This window comes from Rousettus aegyptiacus, unplaced genomic scaffold (genome assembly GCF_014176215.1).
Source record: "Rousettus aegyptiacus isolate mRouAeg1 unplaced genomic scaffold, mRouAeg1.p scaffold_m13_p_7, whole genome shotgun sequence".
Classification (NCBI taxonomy): Eukaryota; Metazoa; Chordata; class Mammalia; order Chiroptera; family Pteropodidae; genus Rousettus; species Rousettus aegyptiacus.
In genome coordinates this window covers 95622189-95641288 of record NW_023416310.1, presented here as the reverse complement: position 1 = coordinate 95641288, position 19100 = coordinate 95622189, and the positions used below count along the sequence as shown (strand labels likewise).

General features: G+C 44.8%; 1 long non-coding RNA gene across 3 annotated transcripts in view; it reads left to right on the top strand.

Annotated features, from left to right (window-relative positions):
- LOC107500882 overlaps positions 1-19100 on the top strand; it is a 273634-nt gene that overhangs the window by 10492 nt on the left and 244042 nt on the right. For 2 of the 3 annotated variants that reach the window (XR_004952060.1, XR_004952059.1), the window contains exon 2: positions 6342-6425. This is a non-coding gene — a long non-coding RNA (uncharacterized LOC107500882). Of the gene's footprint in view, positions 1-351; positions 1371-6341; positions 6426-19100 lie in introns of those variants that run through there. The other variant, XR_004952061.1, reaches the window with a different exon arrangement.

Below are 19100 nucleotides of genomic sequence, written 5' to 3'. Positions count from 1 at the left end.
TTTGATTTTTAACTTTAGGCTCAATTTCTTAGAACTTTGTTGGCATTCCTTAAGGTATGGATTGAAATTGCAGTCCTTCAGAAAGGATTTGTATTTGCTTTTACCAGTTAGTAGGGTTTATTCCTACCAGGAGCTCTTTATGTTATATTTTCTGCTTGAGGTTTTTCAGATTACTTAGGGTACAGGTAGAATGAAGTCATTCTATAAACTCATGTAAAGCCTGGTTTGTAGGTACAGATTTTCAGGGGGAGATTTTATTTCTATTCCCACGTCCAGTATCAAGGTTGGCCAAACAGATTTGCTTGGTGCCACTCCTGTGCCATGGATTTATTTCTCATTCATCCTTACACAGAGGTTATAACTCTTTGTGGGCCCTCGGGAAGGCTCTGTTAGTCTTCCTACCTTGTGTGGGTTTAAGCTTCATTTTCTGTCCTACTCATTCCTTGTATTCATTAAAATGAAAGCTTCAAAGCACCGAGTGTTGGCAGATATCCTCAGTCTAAGCTGTCTTATGCACTAACTTATGTTCCAGAGTTTCCTTTTTATTTCTTTTTTGGCTTCTGTATATTCCGTACTTTTTTGCCTATTTAGCAAGCATTTATGAAAAAAATTACATACTTCATTCAATTTTTGGAATTGTTCTCATTAGGAAGGTTATCCAGGGTATTTTGGCCATCATACTGTCAGAAACCGAACCAATTCCTTTCTGTTCCCAGAGGAAGAGTTAGCATGTTATAGTTTAAAAAGGTTTTTAGGCCAGACCACACTGGGTTCAAATCTACATTTATTTTTTGCAAAAGCCCTATGATGTAGATACCATTTTTATCTCCATTTTATAGTTCAGGAAAGCTGCTTAAGGCTACAGGGTGGAACCAAGAACCAAATTTATGTGAGAGATGGAGTTTATGCCCTTACCTTCAATGCTATCCCACCTTTCTAAGAGAACAGGTTACTGAGGCCTAAAAATTCAGTACTTATCTGAATATAAATATACTGAAATACTTAATCTGTATTGGGGAGGAGGAAACAAAATGGAACTAAAATACCGGACAATAGACACAGTGATTTTAGAATGCAGTGGAAGTTCTTTGATTGGCTATGAGCGGTGAAAGAAAGGGCAGAATAAAAGATGACTCCACATTTTTGAGTGATGCATGGTGCTTTTAGGAATGGGGAAATCAGAAAGAGAGCCAAGTTTTTCTGTTTTTTGTTTGTTTGTTTAGTGCCTCAGTTTCCTCATCTGTAAAGCAAGGTGGTTGGACTGACCTTCAAGGATTCTGTGGTTCTAAACCTCTTGAGGTTTAAGAATTGGCCATATAATTCAAGAGGAATTGGCCAGCAGGTAGTTGGAATTCAGAGCTGGAAAGTGGGTGAGTGTCCAGGTCTCAGTGTGTGGATATGCTGACCTAAGTGGGAAATTGGGGATGGCAGGGATGATAGTTTAAGCCATGGAGGTGGATTTATAGAGGAGAATGGGATGTTTGGGGGTAATGATTATGTCATAGAATACACAGTGTATTAGTTTGCTAGTGCTGGCATAACAAAGTACCTCAGACTAGATGGCCTAAACAACAGAAATTTATTTTCTCACAATTCTAGAAGCTAATCGTCTGAGATCAAAATGTCAGCAGGGTTGGTTTCTTTGGAGGCCTCTCTCCTTGGCTCGTAGTTGGCCTTCCTCTCCCTGTCTTCACATGATCTGCCTTCTGCCTATGTCCTAATTTCCTCTTATAAGGACGTCAGTCCTATTGGACTAGGGCCCACCCTAATGATCTCATTAATTATTTTTGAAAGACCCTATCTCCGAATACAGTCACTTTCTGAGGTACGAGGGGTTAGGACTTCCACATATGGATTTTAGGGGGATGCCATTCAGCCCATAACAGAAGGTAAGCATTGGGAACTGAGACGGTAGGTGGGCGGAGGACAGAAGAGTGTAGCCATCCAGAGAAACAAAGGAGAGGAAAGGTGCCGAGGGAGGCAGTGAGGAACAAGAGTGGAGGAAAGGGCACCTAGATGAACAGTGGGAACTCCTGGGGACCACATACATACAGGGAAGCTGTTTATTCAATAGAGAGGTGGAGGCTAGGCTCTGAGGGGGTGAGGCATATGCCAGCATGGTAAGAGAATGGAGGGGCCAAGTAGCAAGCTTTTGGTTTCACTTCCAGAAACAGTAGATACTCCATATATATATTTATTGAATACATACATGAATTTTCTTTCCTCTCTCCTCTGATATTTCATGGTCCTGCGGCTCAGTTTCTCTTTAGAAACTCTGAGGTGAGGCTGCATTCTGGGATCGTGGCCCTGAGCTTATTCGTTTTCTGTGGCTAGCTCTTGAGGACAAGCCAGGGGGAATAGAATATCTTTTCTCTTAGGAAGCCAGAGACAGAGAAGACAAAAACAAAATAAAAACTCAAGTGTAAAACAAACCAAACCATATTATCACTAAGCTGCCACAGTTTTAAAGAAAAGAATGAAGTGGCAGGAGGTTGGAGAGAACTTGGGGGTCGTTTTGCAATTTTCTTATCTGCCCTCTAGAAATGAAGAGGTTATTTCATTCATTGAAAAAAAAAGTTTAAATTAAGCACCTATCTGAATTGGACACAGTGCTAGGCAGGGGGGAGATATCAGGGAAACAAACATCAAAGATTCATCGGCTGCTTATAGAATGCTGTGCCCTGTGTTAAGCCCTTGGTATGCCTCCTGCTCCCAAGGACAGCAGAAGACAGGGACTGCTGGTGTTGCTTTTGCTTTTTTACAGCGAGGAATGGACTAACTGAAGCTTAGGATGGTTTGATAACTCACTGTGGATCCCAGAGCTATAAGCAAGCAACTTGGTTATAGCCCAAGAGCACCTTTTTCCAGCCTGGCTTCCTCTAGACCCCTGAGGCTTCTCCCAGGGTACAGTAAATGGCTGGCTTGGGGTCCTGCATGAGTCAGGCTGAGCTGCAGATAAGCAGTCCCAGTTCCTGCCATTCCATCCTGTCCTTGGCCTGAGAAAAGACTCAGCGTAAAGGGACGGATGTGGGCTAGGATAATAATGCCAAGTCACTGCTGATGAAAGCCTTGTGTGTTCACCTCCTCCCAGCCACCACCTGAAGCTGCCTCAGCTACTGTCCTTATTGTCACACTCACATCCATCCCTCCCAGCCCCACTGAAAACAGCTGGGATTGTGTCTCATGAACCAAAAACGTGTTTCCTTCCTTCTCTGGGCCTTCCTCAGGGCTACCTGAGAACACAGCTGGATTCTGTAATCCTATTTCCCAATGCTTGGGATTTCCTCTGTGTTTCCAGAGTAAAGGAGAAACGTGGGTTCTGTGAACTCCCTTTGGGTGGGACCATGAGGAAATAGTCTAGTGACCTCTTTCTTCTATTTTAAGGTGAGGAGGAAGGTGGTCATGCTGCTGACCAGTTAGTCAGTGGGTCCAAGGACTGAATGCTATGTGTAGGTGGCGAACTCAGAAGGTAGAACCAAATATGAAGAATCATTCCCAGTCTGGTATACTCTGGCAGTCAGAAACCTTAAAGACTTAAGGGGTCCACAGATTATCTATTTATCTATCTATCTATCTATCTATCTATCTATCTATCATCTATCTATCTATCTATCAATGTATATTTATAGATAGATAGATAGTGTTCATCACAGTGTTTTATGTTCATCACAGTGTTTTAGTAGTAGCAACCTACATGCCCATCTGTAGGAGACTGATGAAATCAATGATGGTTGCTCTCTACAAAAGATATCTAAGCTGCCATTAACCAGTGTGTGGTTGATCTCTCAGGGTGGATATAGAAAAGTATTCAAGATTGATCGTTAAGTGACTAAAGCAAGCAGAACAGTGTACATGTGTATATATGTTTCTATAGCCATGATTGCTGTCTGGAAATACACATGAGAAACTGCTGATTACTTTCGAAGAGTAGGAATGGAGGTTTGGGTGGGAGTGAGACTTTTGCTCTTTGCTTTACACTCTCCTGTACTTTTTTTTTTTTTTTTAAAAAAGAGCATGTAATCCTTTTATATTACAATGATGATGATAAAGAAAACATGAAAGAAAGAAGGTTCACAAACCAAAAGCCCCCACCCAAACAATTTAGCACTGAACCCAGGAGTGCTGAGGGCAGGAGGGGTGACAAAGTGGAGCCTGAGATGACCTTGCATGAAGGAACTTGCCCCTAGCCACTGCCTACAGAGGTATACTTTGATCAGCTAAGGGTGGACACAGAGGTAGGGAGTAGAAGGAAATCACTGTTTGCAAGGCTGACTCAGTGACGGAAAGTCTGAAACAAAATCAAGGCCAAAGTTCAACTCTAGGAACCGGGATTAGCGTCCCCTATAACATTAGCTAACATATATTGTGTATCAAAGCACTGTGCTAATTGCTTTGCTTAGCATTATCTCATTTAATCTTAACAACAACCATACGAGGTATCACTGTTATTATTCCAGTTTTACAGATGAGGATATTGAGCCTTGAGGGGGTCTAAATGACTTGCCCAGACCCACACAGCAATTGCTAGGACTGGGATTCACCCAGGTCTGTCTGTTTCTGAATGCAGCGTTCTTATTCCCTCCTGAATACTAGTATGTGCTGACCTCTTAAGGGGCTTTCAGGTGCAAGAACAGGACATCCTTACATCTCTGCCATCAAGGAGCAGCCTGGGTAGTTGAGGAAAACCACACTAACCTATGTAGACTGTATAGTGTCTTATATAAGGCACCCATCCAGATTTAATTGGGCTACAAAAATGATAAGAACTATTTGGATTTTAAAGTTGAGGGGATCAGCAAGGCTTGAAGTTGTTAACGAAGGCATCTTGGAGGAGGAAAGATTTAAACCAGGTCTGGAAGGATGGCTTGAACTAAGAGAGGGATAGGGAGAACAATCCAGAGAAAAGTATGTACAAGTTGTGTAGAAGTCTGCTCCGGGACAGTGAAACATCTTGTCAAATCAGAGTGAGTTATGTATTGTGATAAGCGAGCTGATGTGTGTAGCGAGGAAAAAACAGAGCATTAGGAGTAATTCTGAAGGTTGAAAACTGGCAGAGGAGTTAGGACTTAATGTGAAAGGAAACGAAGTAACTCTGAAAGTGTTTGGGTAGTTTAAAGACATTATGAAAAGTAATACTTCAGAGAGATTAATCTGACCAAGGAGTTCAAATGACTTAGAGTGAAGTAGGGAGCCATGTAAAAACCTAGGTCTGGGTGATGGGGGCCTCGGTGGGGGTACTGGCAAGAGGAATATGCCAGTAAGGAGGCTAAGTGAAAGATTCTGTAAAGGGAGAGGAAGCATCGGGACTTGATGATTGAAAAGAAACAGAGGGTTTAAGCCACATAATTCCAGAGCTTCAAGTCCAGGTGTCCAAAGAAGGGAATGACTATATCTGGAACAAGGAATTAGGAGAGGGTTCTGGTTTGCTATTGAGGTGGGGTGGGATGAGATGATGAACTGAGTTTTCATCCCAAACTCTCCTTTTGCCCAAGATGGTAAGACAGTTTATGGACTTTTTCTCACTTAGTTTTCGTGGTGATACAATGCATAGGATTCCCTTTGTCTGGACCAGTTAATTCATTCAATAGCTGTTTGTTAAGCTTTCAGTATGGTCTGGTTGTTGGGAACATAGCAGTGAGCAGGCAGACCTGATTGCTTTCCTCGTGGAAAGCAGATATTGGACAAGAAATTATAAGGGTTCTTTCTATGTTCCTAGTATCAAGGTGGCATTTCTTTCCCCAGACCAATCCTGTTCTCTAGCCCCCAAATCCAGAGCACACACCAACTGGGAAAGGCATTTGTCAAACGTTTTATAGGTGATTGTATCTGGAAAAACAACAACAACAACAACAACAAACATCATAACTTTTCATTTATTCCTTTGTTCTACAAATATTTATTGAGTGACACTGTGGCTCTGTATTTTTAGCTCTCACACTCATAGTCTTGTGGAAGACACAAATAAGCAGATAATAATAATAGGGTGTAATAAGTGTAGCGAGGGGCTAAGCCCCAGGTGTTGCGGGAGTGACTAGAAGGGATATCTACCCAACTAGGAGGGAGGGATAGGTGGCTGGGCAGAAAAATTTCCCCGACAAGAATAATGAGGTATTAGCTATATAAGCGTGGGTTGCAGGGCAAGTGTTCCATGCAAAAGGGTGCTTCTAGTTCAAAGACCTGGACACTGGAGAGGCCTAGGCTTGTTGGAGAATAATTTACAACCTAGAATTTTATACCTAACAAAACTACCAATCAAAATGTGGAAAAAAAAGAATAAAAGGAAAGATGTGTTTGGATATGTAAGGTCTCAAAAAATATACCTCCCATGTATCTCTTCCCAGGAAGTTAGTGGAGGAGCTGCACCAACAAAACGGAGGATGAAATCCAGAGAGTAGACGCGATGGGAATAACTGCACGGAGCTCAGGTAGGTGGGGCTGGGTCCAAAAGAGTTCTATAGGCATAGTGAGCAGTTGGACTTCATTATACTGCCAAAATAGACTTACAGTAGTCATAGAATGATTTTCTAAAACAGTGATATTTTTTCAAACTTTAAATCCTAGGAACACTTTTGAGCAACATCGAGATTGGCTTCAATCTGAAACAATAGTTTTAACGTTTTTCATATTTTATATTCCTTTAAAAGGATTCTGCTGAATTTTAAAGAGTTTGGAAAATCCTGAAAATGTGTATAACTACTATTTAAACAGCCTTGTGCAATTTGGTTGGGCCCTCAGTGTCAAAAGAGGTTGTAGGAATTTTAAGGCCTATGTAGGTGGGCATAAGGCTATGAAAGTTTCTGGAGCAATGCATGGTAGGAGAGGAAAGAGTGGTATAGGGAGGTGATAAGGCCCAGCTACCAAATTTCAGTAGGACTTTTTGCTGGTCGTTCTTCCTTCAGCAGCAAAGGTGATCCCTAGAAGAACATTTCCACTAAAACGGATCTGCTTACCAATTAAATGTTGAAACTGCCTTCCCCAATGACTTCCAGACTGCCAAGAAATAAATTTTAAAAATGCAAGCATGGGGTGAGGGAAACATAACATGACCATAGCTCCTTTTCTCAACTCTGCAACAGCTGGAAGGTTGTGTATGAGTGTGTGTGTGTGTGCGTGTGTGTGTGTGTGTGTGTGTGTATGTGTGTTCAGTGGGCTCAGAAGAAATTTATGGGTATGTTATATTTTAGCAAATCATGGTTGAAGCCAGAGTAGGGATCCACATGTTCCCTAGATATGAAGCCAAGGGAGAAACTTTTATTTATGGATTCAGCAGATAGACTTTTTTTTTCAATATCTTCCAAGTACAATGATAAAAGATCAGCCTAGAAACCACACAGTGTGTTATAGTGTTTACTGGTTTTGCTAGCCATAAAAAAAGGGTGTTTCCCACTTCCCCATTAGCTAGGAGAAATCCTTCCCCACCCTCTCCTGACCAACCTTTTTCTCTCCCACTAAGCCAGTGAATTTTAAATACTACTCTAAAGTTGCTGGCTGGTGACCTGGAAAATTCCTTTTGCTTTGTTATGCTGCTAATGGCCCATTCAGTTCAAACTTCCTACCCCCAGAAACTCACTTTCTCTTAACGAGACTGAGGAAAACAGGAGCAGAAGTTAAAAAAAAATGAATAAAAGGATCCCTGAATCTAAAGGCTTTAGAAAGATTCAAGATAGCCAGGCCTGGGTGAAGAGAAGGAATTTCATTCGTCTCGATCTCTGTGTACAGTAGGCAACACAAGGGCATATGCACATAGGGCCTTACTAAATTACTTTAGATGCAGGTAATCATTTTCGAATGTAGTAATAGCTCAACCATGCAGGATTTGGGTGGACACAGGTCTTCTGGAAGACCTCTAATTCTGGAGGCTGAGATTCAGATGTTTGAGATGTGTAAGCTAGTGAATGTGTGACGTCGGCGAGCCAAAAAGCTCAGTCACCTACCCTATTCACATCTTGGATCTCATTATTATTTATAAAACCAATAATAACCATTGACTACATGTGCCAGGTACAGGGTTCAAGACTTTTCTGTATTATCTGATTTAATTCTCACCAAAAAACTCTGTGAGGTAAATACTATTATTCCCATTTTAGAGCAGAGGAAACAGGCTTAGCAAGGGTGGTGGAGCTGAGAATCCACTTGCATTCTCTGTCCTCTTAGCTCATGTTCTTTTTTTGGGACATTATGCTGTTTATAAACTATAAAGATCTAAGAAAACATAAATAAGAGGAAGCATAGAGTGGCTCAACAGTTCCTCCCTGGAGCATGACAGGTCACCTTGTGCCCATCATGCAGGCTATTAACTTGCTATTATCAGGTCCTCACTGGAAGGGACAGTTCTGCATATAATGCTACAAGTGGACCCTTACCCCTAGCTTTTGGGATTCCTGGAATAAGGTTCTGACCACAAAGCACTATTGTTTCTCTTCAGGTCTTGGTCTGTCAGATTCCATTTCTCAGCTTCCGGAACAACACATAGACACACAGGAAAGTCAGAGCCTTTGAACAGCAGTGCCACTCCCTTCCCCACCCCTACCTCCAAGGAGTACCTTTGGCAGTTTTCCCCTCTCAAATGAGCTTTGTCATCTCCTGCATCAGTTGGAGCTGGCAGCTCCCAAATCCATCTTCTATGGGACACTCCCTTACTGGAAGATAGCCAGTTGACCAAGTAAGAGACTGTCATTGGAATGGCAAGCTGAAGAGAAAGCAACTGTAGAAGAGCAATGGGACCATAGTACCAGTTAGAAAAATCTGCAAAGATGGCATTGCCAGGGGTCTACCCCACAGAGTTCCCAGGGCTCAGGATGGACCTCTATGTTCTCTTGTTTAATATTTATTTTTGTTACTCATAAATAGAAGTAACTTTATCCTTAAAAATTAACACCTGATTGTTGTCATTAATACAGAGAAAGTAAAAGTATACCATTAATGCAACACACTCCCCCACTCTGCCCCTTAACCCCTGACCCCATCCATATGCCCAGTCATCGATAGTAGTAGTTTGGAGTCGTCCTTCCAGGTGGTTCTGCTGGCTTCATGTGTGAGTGTGTGTGTGGTGTTCACATAAATATCAGTGTGAAGATCCTATTGTGTGCCTTGTTTATATTATCTGCATCTTCCTAGTCTGCCCGTATAGCTCTCTTTTCCTTTTTAACAGCAGCATAGTATTCCACTGTGAGAACGGACCATCTCTCCTTTTTTCTAATCTCTGCTTTAGCAGGTGCTTTACTTCCCTGGGGAACCTGTCTTAGCTCCCACTTATCATGCCCTCCTTTAGGTCCTGCCTCATGAAACTCTTCACATGAGGTGATCAAAGGTGCAAAGGGCAGTGGTGGGCTCCATATAGGAGAGTGTGGTGATGGGTGAGTGTCCTGGCCATGCTGGGGGACAAAGAAAGTTCTCTCCACTCTGCCAAATGGTTCTTCCCTCTGGTTAAGGCAAAACTGCACATTTTATGGGGATAAACTATTAAAATGACCAAGAGGATCAATGTGGAGATATATGAAAGGCTGTTTTCTTCGAGTTACACTTCCCCATTTGGCACCTGAACTCTGGGCATGCATACCTTGGGGCTGTCAGAATGACTAGAGGTCACCCAGGCTAATCTTCTGCCTCTATCCAAGATGTATGAGCAGCCCAGACTTAAGGCAGCCCACGCTCTTCCCTTGGTAGCTACTCTTGTGATTAACAACTCCATTAGGTAGAAATTTGATGCTTGTCAACTCAAGGGGCATTTCAACTTCGAGGATTCAGGCAAGATCACTTATTAGCTGTATCCTATTGACCAAATTTTGTAGCCTCTTTGTACCTTAGTTTCTTCATTCATAAAATGGGGATAGTAATAGTACCTATCAAATTTGGTAGAGTTTTTCTTTGTAATTAAAAATATATACACAGCGTATCTCATGTAATAGTAGAAGCTATGCACTCAATGTGACTGATTGTACTCTGAATTCGAAAATAGCTCTCACTGAGCTTTAAACCCACACTTTAGTGGTCATCTAGGTTACTGGCTCTCAGCCCTGGCTGCACCCTAAACTCACCCCAGGAGCCTTAAAAATGCCAGTGCCAGGCTCCATTACCAGAGATTCTGTTGGTGTAAGGTGGGATCAGGGGGTCAGTATTTTAGAAAATCTCCCTGGGGAATTGATTTGCACCCGGTGTTGAGAACCACTCAATCTAGCTCAGTGTTCTTATTATCCAGATGAGGCCTAGGGCGGGGAAGGGACTCGTTTCAGTTATACAGACATAGCAGAAAGCCCCATGCCTCTCTTACCCTGGATGCCAATTTCCAAGGCTTGTCTATCATGAAGGAAATCTGCTCCCCCCCCCCCCCCCCCCCCCCCGCAATGCCCTTCAAGTGATCCAGTCTCTTCTCTGGTATTATTCTGTGGACTTATCAACTAATTCTTTCCAGAGCTGGCACCTTTTCACCCTTCAGGTCCCAGGTCAGATGGTCACCTGCTCAGAGAGGTCTCCCTGTGGAAAGCCACTGTTCTAGAATATGATCCTTTTACCATAGCTTACAGCGTGTGAAGTAATCCTGTTCATTCATTCATTCATTCATTCATTTTGAGAGTCTAAGCCCCCTGGGATAGGGACCATTTCTGTCTTGTTCCTTCTGCACCAGGCCTAGAATGGTGACCAACGCTTAGTAAAAAATGCTCATTAAATGACTGAATGAACGAAATCTCAGGAGGGCAGTTGAGTATTTTTTATTTTTCTGGTCCTAGCCATCTGATTCTCATTATTCCTACAGCTCGGGAAGCCTCTGCTTTGGCGTTTTATAAACCTCGTGTGCGTACGTCGACATTTTAACCATAAATCCAGAATTTGGGGGCTGGAAAATTTGATGTGAGGGGAATCGGGGAAAGGGATAAAAACTACACGGAGGTCCAGAGGCGGGCAGCGCTGCACTGGGGTTGGGGGTTGGGGGTTGGAAGCGGCACCGTCCGCCTGTCACCCCTCCCGCCCCTGCCAGCCCCCTCGGCGGGAGATGGCCCCGGGCTGCGCGACATCTATCAGAGGGGTGCGCCGCCGCCCCCCACCCCGCCTCCCGTCCCCAGGCGGGGTCATTGGGGGATGCCGCGGGGAAGGGGACCCGATGTGATTTGGGTCGCGGCCAAAGGGTTGCCCGGGAGGCCACCCCCGCATTCTGGCCGCGCGCGCCCCCGGAGGTGGCGCCCTGGGGAGGCCGTGGGTTTTTTTGTTTTGTTTTTTTTGAGCCTTAGGGGAGTGGTGGGGGAAGGGTGCCTGTGTGTGTCCCTTTAAGAGCCGGAGCGCTGCCCCCGCCTCGCAGGCGCCCGGAGCCTCACAAAAGAACAGGATGTTGTTGATTTGTCACCAAACCACAGAGAGGAAATGATTGTAAATTTCCTTTAAACATCCCCACCGCGCTCCGGCCGCCCCCGCTTCCGCCTCCGCCGCCCCCGCCCGGCCCCGCGCAGCGGGGCCTCCGCGCTCCTGCTGGGCGCCCGCTCCCGGCCTCTCGGGCCTCCCCGGCCTCCCGGGCCTCCCGGGCCAGGCCGCAGGCCCCGGCTGGCTCCGGGGCTCCTGCGGAGAGAGACCCCTCCTCCCCCGCCCCTCGCCCTCGGCGCGCCCACCGCTAGCGTTCCAGTTGCTTTCTTTGATTATTTTTTCAACAGCTGCAGCGGAGAACGGGTTTCAGCTCTTGTGGACCCGAGCGCTGCCCTCCCCTGCTCAGCCTTTTCCTCCTGGAACGAATGGGACCTGGGCGCGGGCGTCCTAGCCATGCCCAGGAAGCAGCAGAGCGCGCGCCCGCCCCCTTTAGCCTCATAACCTCCTTGCAAGAGGCTATAATCATTAGTTCTAGTGTTAAGAGGGGCGGGGAACTGAGGCCCAGGGAAGTTCTGTGAGTTGCCGAAAGTCACCAACTCCTGGACCCCCACCCCCCACCTCAGGGGCTCTTGAAATACCCTACCTAGGTTTGGTTCACCCCAGAGCTTACGTTTGTAACCACGGGGCCGTACTGCCCCTAGAACCCTCTCGGAATCCCCAGTCATCAAGGGTAGCAGTTTCCATTGGGAAGTCCAAAGCCACACTTACTTCGTGAGGAGAGTCTCCCACCATTTCCAGCCCCGGGTACTCCTCTTTCAAGAGCTGTTTGGGTCTCAGCTACACCTGTGCCTTTCTATATCCATACCGCCCTCTCCACCTGAGCCCATTGCTTTGTAAGATTTCTGGAAGGCCCTGGTGGAGTTGGTGTTCACTCCCAACCTGCGGCTCATGGCGATTTGGTTGAGTCTGGTCTGTGGTCTAAGGAAGGGTTGGCTTTGCTGCACAGAGTGTTCTTTTGGAACAATTAATGCTTGTGATTCTGGCTTGGCTGCACTGGGCTTCTTGGCTTGAATATTCAAAGCAGCAGCTAATGTACAAGGCACCGTGTTTAGCTGCCTTCACTCATTTAATCCTTACCATAGCACCACCAGATAGGCATTGCTATTACCTATATACAGATGAGGAAACAGGTTCAGAAGGGATGGGCAACGAGGAAACAGGTTCAGAAGGGATGGGCAACTGGACCAGCTGACAGTGCAAGTGAAAGCAACAGGCCTCATTTAATCTCTGCATTCTGATTACTGGTGGTGTCCCTCTTTAGTACTTTATTTAGATCTGATTATTCGGTTAGGGGGACTAGTAGTGAAGGGATTACAGGATATTTTTGTTGAGTCTTCCGTCAGCTTCACCTCTAGGAGCTTTGATCCAGATCACACTTTCTAGGGGAAGATTACCTAAATGGCTGACACTCTCAGGCTGGAATATTACCTTTTGGAGCCCTATGAGGTTCTGAGTGGCTTAAAGGGAGAGGGGTACCTGATGTAGACTCTTGAGTTGTTTCCACTCTCATGGGAAAATGAGATCCTTTAAAAAATTATCTGGAGCTGGATTCCTAAGGCTGACTAGCCCCTTTCTTTCGCAAGAACCTTAATTCTAACCTCTAATTGCTGGGGAGGGGGGAGGGGGAGGGAAGGTTGCGTTTGCCTCTGGATATCATCAGTGGCTTATAGAACTGCTGATGTTGTTGTGTGCCTGCTGTGTGCCATGCATTGTGCCAGGTGCCGTGTATGTGCTTTCTCATTTGATCCTAAGAAGAAGGATCCTAAGAGATAAAAAGTTGGTTCCCAGAGAGGTTGTGCACCTAGGAATGATGGAGCTGGGATTTGCATCTCTCCCAACAGGGTTCCCTGTGTCTGTGCAAGAGGAAGTTATCCAGGCGCCCGAGAAACTGCAGTGCTCGCCTTCCGTTAGTGCAAAGCCAAGAGGTTCCTTGGTGCTGGTGGATTTTGGCTCCTTTGTGCTGCAGCTGTCTGTAGTTCCTCAACTCTGAGCACATTTGTTGATGGATTTCCAGAGCGGCTGCGGTATCTCCACCTGTCCGTTTTGCTTTTATAGATTGCCAATCACTGCGGCATCCGGGTTCTATGCACTTGGGCGGGAAAGCCATCTGCTTAATTGCTTCCATCCCCCAGATGAGTGCAGGGTACCAACGAGCTCAGTGTTGGTCTGGGCAAGCGGGCCGGAGGCAGAGCAAGACGGCAAGAATCAGGGCCCCCAGCCTTAGCCACCACACAGTTCTGGAAAAGCAGGTCCTGCATGTCTCTCAGACTCAGTTTCCTAGCCTGTGAAGAACTTTGTCCTATGTGGTCTTTGATAGCCATTTCAGTCATCATCATCAGGAGAATAGCTGCTGTTTATTCACTCGGTTAATATTTTTTTAAATATCTCCTATATGTCAGGCACTTCTATATAGGCACTGGAGATACAGCAGTCAAGAAAACAAACTTCTTGGAGTTTACCTGTTAGGCTAAGGAGACAAAAAAAAAAATTTAAACATGTATATATGTAAAATGTCAGGTAGCACTTCCCGCTATGGACAACAATGAAGAACTTAAAGGGAGAGACGCAGTGTGTGTATGTGAGAGGAGGATTGCTAGTATTTTATTTAAGGTGGTAAGGGAAGGCTCACAGATAAGGTGGCATTTGAGAAGGAAGGGAAGGAGTGAGACACAGATTTCTGGAAGTTTCCTATAGACGGTTGGAATGGCAAAGATGAAGGCCAGGAGATGGGAGTGTGTTACAGAGCACTTAACAGTGTGTCAAACACTGTGCAAAATGCTTTATGTTATATGTTTAACTCTGTTGTTATTGCTGTATTTTGTTTGAAGAAGCCGAGGCTCAGAGAGCTTAAGTAAATAGCTCAAGACCAAATAGCACGCAGGTTGTGGAGGTGAAATTCAAATGCTAGTTTTAACCATCATACTGCCTCCCACTGAGGGACTCTCCTTTTGGAGGTGGTATTAAATTCATGACTTCGTTCTTTTGATTTCTTGGGGATTCGGTATCAGCAGTGGCCAAGGTGACTCTTGGCCCCTGAGCTGCATAGTTTTGGGGAGAGAGCTCAGGGCCTGGAGTTCCTTTTGTGAGTAAGAAGGTAATATGTTTGATGTTGGAAAACCTCATGTTGTGTTTATGGCAGAAGGGGGAAAACACCTTCAGATTAGTATAAACAAGAGAGCTGGGAGAATGGGGTAGACTGAATCCCTTTGCTCCCCTCCTTTGTTTTAATTTCACCGTGATGGACCCAGCACAGCATGTTGTATTATATAGCGATAATTAAAACACTTGGACTAGTGAACTGAGATTTATAGGGCAAACAGGAGCCAGAGGAGAGAAGGACAGTCATCTCTTTTACTTGCAGGCAGATTTCCAAATTGCCACTTGTTTGCTTTTTCTTCCTGACACTATCACCTACTCTGCTTAATTAGATCCCCTTCCCCCCCAACATCATTTCCAGTGCCTGCTCAGCCCCGCTGCTCAGCAGAGTCTGTGGAGCCGCATACCGAGCCCTTTCCCACAGCCCAGGGAAGATGAGTCAGAAACCTGGCAAACAAAATGCAAAAACCTTTGCATCATCCTGTGGAGCCTGCCTGTCCATCAGCATCCTGGAGCAGGACCAGGAGGGCTGAACCCAGAAGAAGTTCCACACGTTTTTCAGCTCTTTTCGCTTTTCCACTAAGCACCCTCTTCGTTGTGGGGAGCAGAGAGACTAAATTCCCCAAACAGCTGACCACCCCCCAATGGACATTCCAAAATCACAGAGAAAGAGTAAAATCCTATCCCCTAATATTTATGGAATATTTTACTGTATTCTGTAAGTATCAGACTCTGAGGGGGATGAGAGGGTAAGGTGGACTGGGATAAGCAAAATCCTGCCAAATTTTACAGTCTACTCATTTGTTTCATAAATATTTAGTGAGTATCTACTTTGTGTCAGGCAGTATAGGCACAGAGAGGAACACAGCAGTGACAAGACACTACCAAATCTCTGCCCACATGGATTTATGGTCTACCTGGATGGGGGAGGGGCAGGGCAGTAAATTCATTGCCAAAATGCCTAAGAACTAAGGAGGAAAGTTATGCGGGGAAGGTGGCAAGAGAGTGCTGGGGCTTGTCATTTCGGAGTGAAGTCCGTGAAGGCATTGTAGTGTGGTGGGGACTGACAGATCTGATTTGGAATCTGGGCTTTGATACCTTTAAGTCTCTGTTGTCAATTGGTCTTAACCTTATTTTTCTCATCCTTCAAGTGGGGCCAATCTTAGACACTTATAAAAGCATTAAATGAGAAATAAAAATATAAACTATATGTCTCATTAGGGCTCTGTGAATGCCAACTGTTATTAGTATTACATGCTTATAATAGGGTAATATGGAACTAAAAGGTTGTCTAATTACAGATGGAAAAAAGGGTTGTTATCCATGTCACCTTTCCTTTTCCAGTAATCACTGTTTGCCCATACACCAAGGACAGGCAGGAGTGCAGGTGAACTCTCGAAGCCAGAATTAAGATCAGAGAGGATTTAGATAATGGTTTGGTGTGTGGGACGTAGGTGGGAGTTAGAGGATTGTCAGTATTTTGCATTCTCTTTTAAAAATTATTTTCCACATGCTTTGTGTTCATCCTTTTGTTGTTTTCTACAACAAGCCTGGCAGGGAGACTGGGCTGCCCACTTGACAAACGGGAAACCAGGCACAGGATGTGAGTGCCTGGCCAAGGTCACCTCCAGTCTCCAGAGGAGATCTCCTGCTTGTCTAGAGATGAGTCATCCTGGAGTGTTGCTCCCGGGGTGAAATCACAAAGGAAGGAAGGCTTGGATTTATTGCAGGCAGCCAGGGAAGTTTCCTGTTCTTGAGAAGTCTCAGAAACAGTAACTCTCCTACCTAATGGGCCTTATTCTTCCAAGGTCAGCCTCCAGAATAGCCACCAGTCCCCGGAAGATTTAGGGTCTGATTTGGGGTGAGGGAGAGGGTATTAGAAAGCCTTTGGCAAAAACAGAGGAGACAGAAAGAAGATAAGAGAGAAAGTGTATAGTGGTTGAAAGCTTGGGCTCCAAGGTCAGACAGATCTGAGTTTGGCGGATCTGCCACTTATTAGCTTGGGTAAGTTACAGTAAACTTCTCTGAGCCTCAGTTTCCTCATTTGTAATGTAGGGGAGGAAGAAACTTTCCTCTATCCTCAAGATTCTTTTGGATGGTCTAATAATAGGGACCCTGTAGAGTCAGAGACCCCACGTATATGAGAGATTCAAAGACAGAAAGGGAAAAATGAAGCATACACGACATTCTAGGCCAAAGATCATCTTGGGGCATCACAGGGGCTGAAGGTCACTGCAAGACAGTAAGAAGAACAGATATTCAGTAATCAGAAGTTTGCCCTGCTCTATATCTCTATATATAGGTAGGTCAAAAAAAAAAAAAAGTTATTTCTGATAGTCTCCCTATTATAGGGTAAGGCCCCTTAGTCAAATTCTTCTAGGTAATTAAGGAGAGATAGAATTTTCTATTGAACCTGCAGAGTCTCAGTTGCTTTAGCTCAAAACAATCTGCAAATCATAGAGGCACGTCTTGGGGTGACTCTTTCTGAACCCCTACAATTAAATTGAATAGTAACAGTACCTAACTCACAGGTTGTTGGGAAAGTAGAATAAGATGTCAATTGCCAACTGTTTAGGACAGGGTCTGGCAATAGGAGGCCCTCAGTAATGTGAGTTGTTATTATTGGAGAGCAAAAGGGGGCTGTGCTGGGTGAAGGAGAGGGGGTGAGAGGGCCCCCAGGTTACTGCATGTCTTTCCATGCTGGAGCATTTAGATGAGGTTTTGATGAAGCTCTTTCCGCCTGAGACATTTAGTCAGTCACACAGTCAACGTGATCTTAGCTCTCTAGGAGTTTATACTGGGACCAGCAGAGCCAGACCAGACAGACATGCAATGTATTCCCATCCTTGCTCTTCCGCCCAGGCATCAGGTTCAGCGGGCATGGCACCTGGGAGGGTCCCCCTCAGTTCTCTCTCTCCTCCTCACCTTAACCTTGGCTTCTGTGGCTCAGACCCAATTCAGCTTGTCTCTGTTGACTCCATATAATGAAAATAATTGAGCCTTTCTCTACTGATAACTATCTGAGAACAACTCAAGTAACACCCCAGTCATCTGCCTCTGAGTGAACACACCACACCTACTGCAGAGTGTCCTGCAGGAGACTGGTTCCTAAACCCAGGCAGCAGGAACCCACAGGCTACATGTACTTTCGAAGCTGGCTGGCACCCTACTGGACAGCCTTGTGGTTTGCTGAAGGATGTCTAAGGGTTCTGAGATACAAAAAACAAATAAACAAACAAACAAACAACAACAAAAAAACCCAAAAAAACCCACTTCTACACATTTATCCAAAATGTTAATTATTATGTTCTCTAATTATGGATTTGCCCTTTATCCTCTGGCCTTACTTCTTCATCGCTCCATGCCCCTATTGGTTGTAGAAGATCTCATTAAGAAAACAGATAACAGATGGGGATGAAAAGTTATACAGGCTTGGGGTGAGGGGAGTTACAGAGGCTCCATGTTTTTCTGATTTTTATATAAATCGTCCCAAAAGCAGACCTCATAGGAACAGCACCTCCCAGCATGAGCAGGAAGGGCAGGGTTGTCAACTAGAGGAACCTCATATAATTGTATTTTTCTAGTCCAATGAATGATTGTGTTTGTATATTTTGTTAAGATATGATAACAATCATAAAAGAAAAAAAATCCAAACAAATCCATGTCTTTTTATCTCCAAAAGGACCCTGCCCCTTCGCTGGGCTCTGTTCTCATCTTTGTCCTTGAGCATATGCACACGCACACATTATGTGAACTCTCTCACTAGGGGCTTGGGTTGTGCTAAACCTTTTTCATATTTTTCACCAAATTCTTGCAGTGACTCTAAAAGGGAGGTATTCTTATCCCCATGACTTTGATGAAGAGACTGCGGGTCCAAGAGGTCGTGTGGCCATAGTCGACAGAACTGGGATTCAAACCCGGGTCTGATTCCATCCAAACTCTGCAAACTTGTAATAGACATGATTTTTGTGACTGTGTTTTTTCACTCAGCACGATATTACAGAAGTTTCCCTGTGTTCCTATGTAGTCCTCCTAATTATTATTTTAAATGGAGACATAAGATTCCCTGAACCATGATTATGCAGTCATTTTCTCTTTTGGGGCATTTGTGGGCAAGGTCATTGGCTAATGGCTTCTGAGCGGTGGAGGTAGTAAAGGGACACAGCATGGGAGGATCGAAAGTTTGGGCTGTTGGAAGCAGAAGCGTGCCACAGCTGAGAGAACACAGCTGCTACTCCCAGCCCCCTTACTCATTTTTACATTAGACTTGAGTTTGCAGCCCTGCAGTGCTTGGCCATTATTTCAGCTGTGTGAACTGGTGTGGGCAAGGGTGGCAGGGAAAGATCAATCCTCTCGAAGTAGACAGAAGAGGAGTTTTTATCCCTACTTTACACATAAGGAAACCGAGTCTTGGGGTCGGTCAAAAGACTTGCCAGAGCCCAGCTCTGAAATGGCAAGATGGAGAACAGAGTTTTGGCCTTTTGCCTCCTGGTGCCTTTCTCTTCCATCAACCTATCATTTGTTTCTCCCCCTCTGGTTCATCTCATCCAGACTGTCTTCCTGATACATGGGGGATGCTCCCCAAGTAAACCTATGTGTGTGAATGCTTATATTAGATACAGATGTTACAGCAGGCTGGACCCATGCAGATG